The 7,524-nt window shown below is 34.5% G+C and overlaps 1 pseudogene; it reads right to left on the reverse strand.

The window, feature by feature from the left end:
- Window positions 1–1,109: 1,109 nt before the first annotated feature.
- On the reverse strand, window positions 1,110–6,988 carry LOC105136844 (uncharacterized; annotated as a pseudogene).
- Window positions 6,989–7,524: the final 536 nt, after the last annotated feature.

A 7,524-nucleotide genomic window follows, 5' to 3' on the forward strand; every position in this document is an offset into this window, starting at 1 on the left:
TTTTCTTTTTTCATTGCTTTACTAGAGCATTCTCACTTTATCTTGGTTATCACTTTTTTCTTGTGATTTGGGCATGCCCCTTAGCATTTGAGTTTCTTGGGCTCTTTTGACTTTTGGCTTTCTCATGACTTTATCATCTTTCTTGATCATTGAAATTTCACTTACCTTTAGTGTGGGCTGTGATCCTAGTTGGGATATTTTTGATGAAAGAAAAATTATTCAGGCACAAAAAAGAATCGCAAGGGATGTACTTATTTCAGAACATGAAAGGAATAACAAAGATGACCTTTTCTCATTTCAAGCGCAAGCAGCTATGATCAATAAACTTTGATCTCGTCCAGTATGATGGTTTGGTCTTTGCAAAGATGCATTTCATGAGTCATGAGCAACGAGTTCACTACATATCATTATTCATACTTCTAAAAACACATGGTTCAAGAATCATGGGGTAAGGGTATTTATTCATTTCTTTTTTTCTTTTTAGACTTTAGTCACCTCTATAAAGGAGTTGTTTGATTTTTTTTTCTACAAGTAGAATGACAAAAAGTTGTTTCAAATAACATAAAAAAATATCTTTGAAATAAAAAAGCAAGCTCAATTTTTTTAAAAATTCCACAAGAAGAAAAGATTTTGATACAAGTAATGAATTGAATCTATGAGATTATGCAAGGCTTCAAGGGTGTATTTATTGATTCTTTGATATTAATAAACATTTATGAGAGAGAGAAAAGATATGCAAAGTAAATTTCTTGGCAGAAACTTTTATTGATTTGATGAGAACTTATACAATCATGGATAATATTTCTTTACAGAATTGGAATTCACTGGCATATTCAAATCTTCTCCATCCATTCATGTCAGTATCAATGATCCTCTAGAGAATGCCTTCTTTACTACATAGGGACCTTCATAATTGGGTGCCTATTTGCTATGGTTCTCACTAGGTAGTAATATGATTTTTCTCAATACAAGATCTCCTTCTTTGAACTCTCTTAGTCAAACTTTTTTGTCATACACTTTTGCTATCCTGTTTTGTAATATTTATGGTGAAAAATTGCAGCTAATCTCTTCTCACTGATCATATTTAACTATTTATATTGTATCTTAGCCTATTTAGCCTCTTTTAGCTTAGAATCCATGAGGACCCTTAGAGAAGGAATCTCTACTTCCAACGGCACCACTGCCTCCATTTCATAAACTAGTGAATAAAGTGTAGCTCCAGTTGACGTCCTTACTGCTACTCGATATGCATGTAGAGCATAAGGAAGCCATTCTTGTCAATCTTTGTAAGTAACTACCATTTTCTAGACAATCTTTTTTATATTTTTGTTAGCAGCTTCCATAGTGCCATTCATTTCTAGTCTGTAAGGTGATGAATTAGAATGCTTGATTTTCCATTTAGTATATGATTCCATGATCATCTTCCCATTAAAGTTCTTGGTGTTATCGGTTACTATCCTTTCTAGCAAACTATACCTACAAATTAGGTCTCTCTCAATGAATCGCTTGACCACCTTCTAAGTCACATGAGAATATAAGCACACCTCTACCCACTTTGTAAAATAGTCAATTGCAACCAAGATAAACCAATGACCATTACTGGCTTTTGGATTAATAGGCCCAACCACATCTATCCCCCACATCGTGAATGGCCAAGGTGACACCATATTAAATAAGGGCAATAGAGGCGCATTGATTTTTTCACTATACACCTGACATTTATGATATTTTCAGACAAATTCTATACAATCCTTTTCCATAATCATCCAAAAATACCCGGCTCTTTGCATTTGTCTTGCCATCATGTGTCTATTTGCATGGGTGGTGCAACTTCCTCCATGCACTTTATACAAGGCTTTATTGGCTTCTAATCTATCTAAACATCTTAATAAAGTCCCATCAAATGACCTTTAGTATAAGATTTCTCCATCTATAAAGTATTTCATTGCCATTCTTCTCAGAGTCTTCTTATTTATCTTTAAAGCTTTAGAAGGATATTCCTGATATTGGATGAATCTTTTTATATCTGCATACCAAGGATTGACATCCACTTCTTCTTCTATTAAACAACAATGAGCAGGAGAACTTTTGATATCAATGCCTATAGGATGTACTCTGATACCACAATCGATGGTGGCCATAGAAGCCAAGGTTGCTAAAGCATCTGTAAACTGATTCTTATCTCTTCCCAAATGATTGAACTCTATCTCTTCAAAGTTTTTAGCCAATTCAGAGAGATATTCTTGATATGGTTTCAATTTCTCATCTTTTGTCTGCCATTCCCCTTTTGTCTAGCAGATTATCAACATAGAGTCTCCATATACCTCTAATTTCCCTATCTTTAGTTCCAATATAGCTTCTAATCCATGAATACAAGCCACATATTCAGCTGTGTTGCTCGTGCAACTAAACTGCAATTTAATAGAGATGGGATATTGTTTTCCTTTTGAAAAAATTATTATAGCACCAGCTCCATTACCAGATACATTCACCGCACCATCAAAGTACATGGTCTACTAATGACTTTCTATTACTAGCACATCTTCACCAGGGAAGTCAAAATTTAATGGCTCATAATCTTCAATGGCGTTATCAGCTAAATGATCTGCGATTGCACTTCCTTTCATGGATTTTCTTGTTTTGTAGATGATATCGTATTCAGCCAACAACACTTGCCATCTGGCTAGCCTATTTGACATGTATGGTTATTCAAAAATATATTTCAAAGGATCTACCTTTGAAATTAACCAAGTGGTATAGTATAACATATACTATCAGAGTCTTTTCACACTCCATACCAAACCACAACACAACTTCTCAATCATACTGTAACAAGATTCACACTCAGTGAACTTCTTACTAAGGTAGTAGATGGCTTATTTTTTTTCCTGGACTCATCATGTTGGCCAAGAACACAGCCCATTGCTGATTCAGTCACTGTTAAATACAAAATAAGAGGCTTTCTCGGCACAGGTGGTACCAATAGAGGTGGGTTCTGCAGATATTGTTTGATCTTATCAAAGGCTTCTTGACAGTCTTCATCCCATACTCCAGGATTTTTCTCTCAAAGTAATCAAAAGATTGGTTCACAAGTGACTGTAAGTTGTGAAATAAATTGAGCAATGTAGTTTAGACGCCCTAAAAAGCTTTGAACTTTTTTCTTAGTTTTAGGAGCTGACATAACTTGTATGGCTTTCACTTTGTTAGGATCTACTTTTATGCCATTATTGCTTACCACAAACTCCAATAACTTTCCAGACTTCACTCCAAATATGCATTTTGCAGGGTTCAACTTTAACTGATATTTTCTCAGCCTTTCAAATAATTTCTTCAAAGCTGGGATATGGTTTTCCTTATCTTTGGACTTAGCAATCATATCATCCACATAGACCTCAATTTCTTTATGCATCATATCATGAAATAGTGTCACCATAGCTCTTTGATAAGTTGCTTCAACATTTTTAAGTCCAAATGTTATAACTCTTTAGCAATACGTTCCCCACAGGGTAACAAATGTTGTTTTCTTCTTGTCTTGCTCGACCATTTTAATCTGATTATACCTAGAGAAATCATCCATAAAACAGTAAGTAGAACTCTTAACAACATTATCTATGAGTACATCGATGTGGGGTAAAGGAGAATTATCCTTCGGGCTTGCCCTATTCAAATCTCGAAAATCCACACATACACTAATGTTGTTATCTTTCTTGGATACTATTACAATATTAGACACCTATTGAGAATAATTGACAACATCTAAAAATCCAGCATCCTACTGTTTTGTTATCTCTTCTTTCACTTTGATTAGTATATCAGGCCTTGTCCTCCTCAACTTTTGCTTAATCGACTTACAACCTTCTATCAAAGGTAGTTTATGTACCACAATATTAGTATCCAAACCAGGCATATCAGCGTATGACCAGGCAAAAACATCAGCATATTCTTGTAAAAGAGCGACCAACTCACTTCGTAAGCTAGCAGAGATTAGCTTCCCTATTTTCAACTTTCTTTTGTTATATTCGGTGCCCACTGATTAGTACTTAAAAGTGCATTTTTATCAAGGTTTTATATCATTATTTTGCACTTGAAGTATCAATAACTCCTTAACTAGAGCATGTTTTATAATAACAAGTCTGATATTATAAGATATCTTTAATTTATGGTAAATGATTATTTTAAATGCAGGTATTCTCACAATTCAAAGGATTGATTGTTGTCATTAACTATTAGAAGTGAAAGGATAGAGAAAAGGCTAAGCTTACAAATGAGATGTTGATTCACTTGAAATTCGAACACTGTTCAGTCATTGGATCATATCTAGAGTTATAGATCTTGGATTTCATATTAATTCATATGACTGGAAAGATAAGAAATATACCTACAACTTTCATGGGCATGGAAAGACCCAAATTTTTCATTTTTAAATTCAAAGTTTGGCCATAAAAGAGAAGTCTGAATCTATCCTACAATCCAACCCAAACACTGCTCAGAGTTTTACCCATAACTGGAGTTCTAAAAGTCCAAATGATTTGAAATTTAATGGGTGGAAGGAAAAAGACAATTTCCAACAACTTTCATGAAGAAGACCAGCTCAAATTTGGACGGTAGAAATAAGATTTCATCCAGACAAGAGCATGAGGGCTATCTACCACGTCCACTATCAGCACTACTCAGTATTTTAGACATATCTTGAGCTTTAATGCTCCAAATGATTTGAAATTTGGTGGGTGGAAGGAAAAGATAATTTTCAACAACTTTCATGAAGAACACTTTGCAAATTCTGATTGCATTAATGTCAATTCAGTCAGCCAATGTTCTTGAGTGATGCTGTCCACCAAGTCCATTAATCAATAGTTGGCCACTACATCAATTATCAATTACCAAATGAATAGTTTTGAATTTTAGCCTATAAAAGGAGGTATTTGCCATTCATTTGGGCATCTTGTTTTCTATATCAAGATCATGTTCTTGCTATCTTTCTTTATATTTTTGTAATGCTTAAGTTTTGCTTTCATTAATCTCTTATTCATGCTTTTCATTTCCTTTACTATAATTAGTTAACTTATATCATGTTTATGTTTTTATATTGTTTCTTTAAGTTTTTATCCTTCATAATGTCTAGCTAAGTTAATTATGTCAAGGTGAAAAGGTTTCACTAGTGGTGTTAGGATAAGTATAATATAAACTCAATATGAACTTCAATGCTTATGTCCTAAACAACTTGCTATTAATATGTCTTATCATTTTTATCTTATTAATTCTAAATACCTTACTTGTTAAATGGTTAATCTAGATTTGTGTTGTATAACACTTGGTACATCACATACTTGATCCTTCATAGTCTTCGGCCGACATCGTTATTATGAGAGGAACTTGATTTGTTGTCAACATAAGTTAGCATCATGAATACTTGATAAAATTTATAAGTATGGTGTTATGTAAATAAGATGATTAATATGATCATGTTGATAATTAATAAAGAGTTTATACCTTACTTATCTCTAATACTATTAGTGTATCCTCTAACCTTGACATTTGTTTTTATCATTGTATAATCTTCACATTAATCTTACATCTCAAAGTCCTCTTTAACTCATCTTGACCACCACCATCATTGTTGTTGTTGCTATTGTTCATATTATTATTATTATTATTATTATTATTGTTATTATTATTATATAGTTAACTTTCTTGTGGTTCGACCCCAATCTTGCTAGGTTATTTATTACTTTGACACTCCTGTACTTGGGATAAGATATTAACTCTTTGATTGTGTCACCCGCATTTATCAGTTCTAGTTCTTCTTTTGTAGGCTTCCATGTGGGATCAGATTGTTCCACTAACCTTGTGAACTCATAGATGTCTTCCTCACCAAAATTTTCCTCATCTATGGTAATTATAGTTTTATCAAAGTTAAGCCAATTGTCCACAATGCAACGAGTTTGTGAGGTTAATGACAATCCACTTTCAGATTTCTTTTTGAAAACAATTAGGACTTCAAGAATTTCCTAATTTTCTAAATCTTCTCCCTCGGCCAGCTTCCTCACGAATTCTGATGAGCCATATTTCAAAACTCCAATAGTTAGCTAGGATAACTGTTCATGAGTACTATCCTTTTCCTTTAAATCTTATTCACTGACTTTTTTAAGATAATTAATAGTAACACCATTGAATTCTTTTTTTAGCCCCCCCTTAATATCCTTAGTTTTTATCACATACGCGGATCTTGGAAATGTTACATGGATTGGTGGGATCTTTATTCGATCTTTATCTGGCTCTTTTCTTCAATCCAGGCTACTCCCTTTTCTCTTCTAATTTCAACTGCCCTTTTGAAATCTGCTTTTCCATGCTTAAAACCTAAGCCAAACCTCTGATTAGCGCACTTCATTTTTATCACATTAACCCTCTCAGGCATTCTGGTAGTGAGGTCATATCGTAATCCATGCTTCAAAAAGTATTTAATAGCCATTTTTGCTACTTCAAAATTTTCTGGCTTTTTCCGTATTGTATTTTCTGGTACCCATTTAGCATTTACAACTTCAAATGCATGCAGATTTCCATCCCTACTTTCTTTAGTTTCTATGTAAGGGATCGATTTATTTTTCATCATTGATAAAGTTTCTTCAGCTCTCACAGTCACTAAATTCCCATTTATGATGAACTTAACCCATTGATGTAAAGAAGATGTGACAACTCGGGCTGCATGGATCCAAGGTCTCCCTAGTAAAATGTTGTATAATGGATGAATGTCCGTTACTTGTAATGTGACTTGGAATGGTTGTGGACCAATGATTAGTTCAACATCAATACTTCCAATGATTGGTCTAGGTGATTCATCGCATGCCTTTGTAGTCATGGTACTTGGCTTCATGTGAGAAGCATTAACTGGTATTTTATCAAGTACATGCCTTGGCAATACATTGAGAGTAGAGCCATTATCTATAAGCACCTTAGCAATCACACAATCCTTGCATTTTACTATTTTCATAACCTATTTTTGGGTCACTCCTAAATTCATTTTCCTTCTTTTTCTTAAAAAACAAATTGCACGGTGCTGTTTTGAATGGCACTGCGCAGCTTCCTCTCCCCTGCAAATGTAGAGACAGGGGAGAAGAGGATTTTTGAAATGCTTTTCCCGCTCAACTTCTCCTTCTCTACCTCCCTACATGCCTAACTACTTACACAACCCATACCCTCATTAATGGAGAAATGGGAGACCTATGCCCCTCACCATGACAAAAAGCAGAAGACCCATGCCCTGACCACCATGCTTTGTGCTTGTACAGGGTATGGTGAACCTCTCCTTGACTATCGATAAATATAGGGGCGAGTGATTAGTACTTAAAAGTGCATTTTAATATAGGGGCGAGCGACACAAGAAGGGTGGGGAGGGAAAGGAAACCCGGAGGACAAAATTTATGGGAAGAACCAAATAGAGAGAAGGAAGCAGGGGATTGTTTGAGAGACAAACAGAGAGGGGAAGATTTGAACTGATGAGAGAATAGAAGGAAAGAATAGAAAAAT

Source organism: Populus euphratica, unplaced genomic scaffold (assembly GCF_000495115.2).
Source record: "Populus euphratica unplaced genomic scaffold, PopEup_1.0 scaffold62.1, whole genome shotgun sequence".
In the NCBI taxonomy this organism is placed as follows: Eukaryota; Viridiplantae; Streptophyta; class Magnoliopsida; order Malpighiales; family Salicaceae; genus Populus; species Populus euphratica.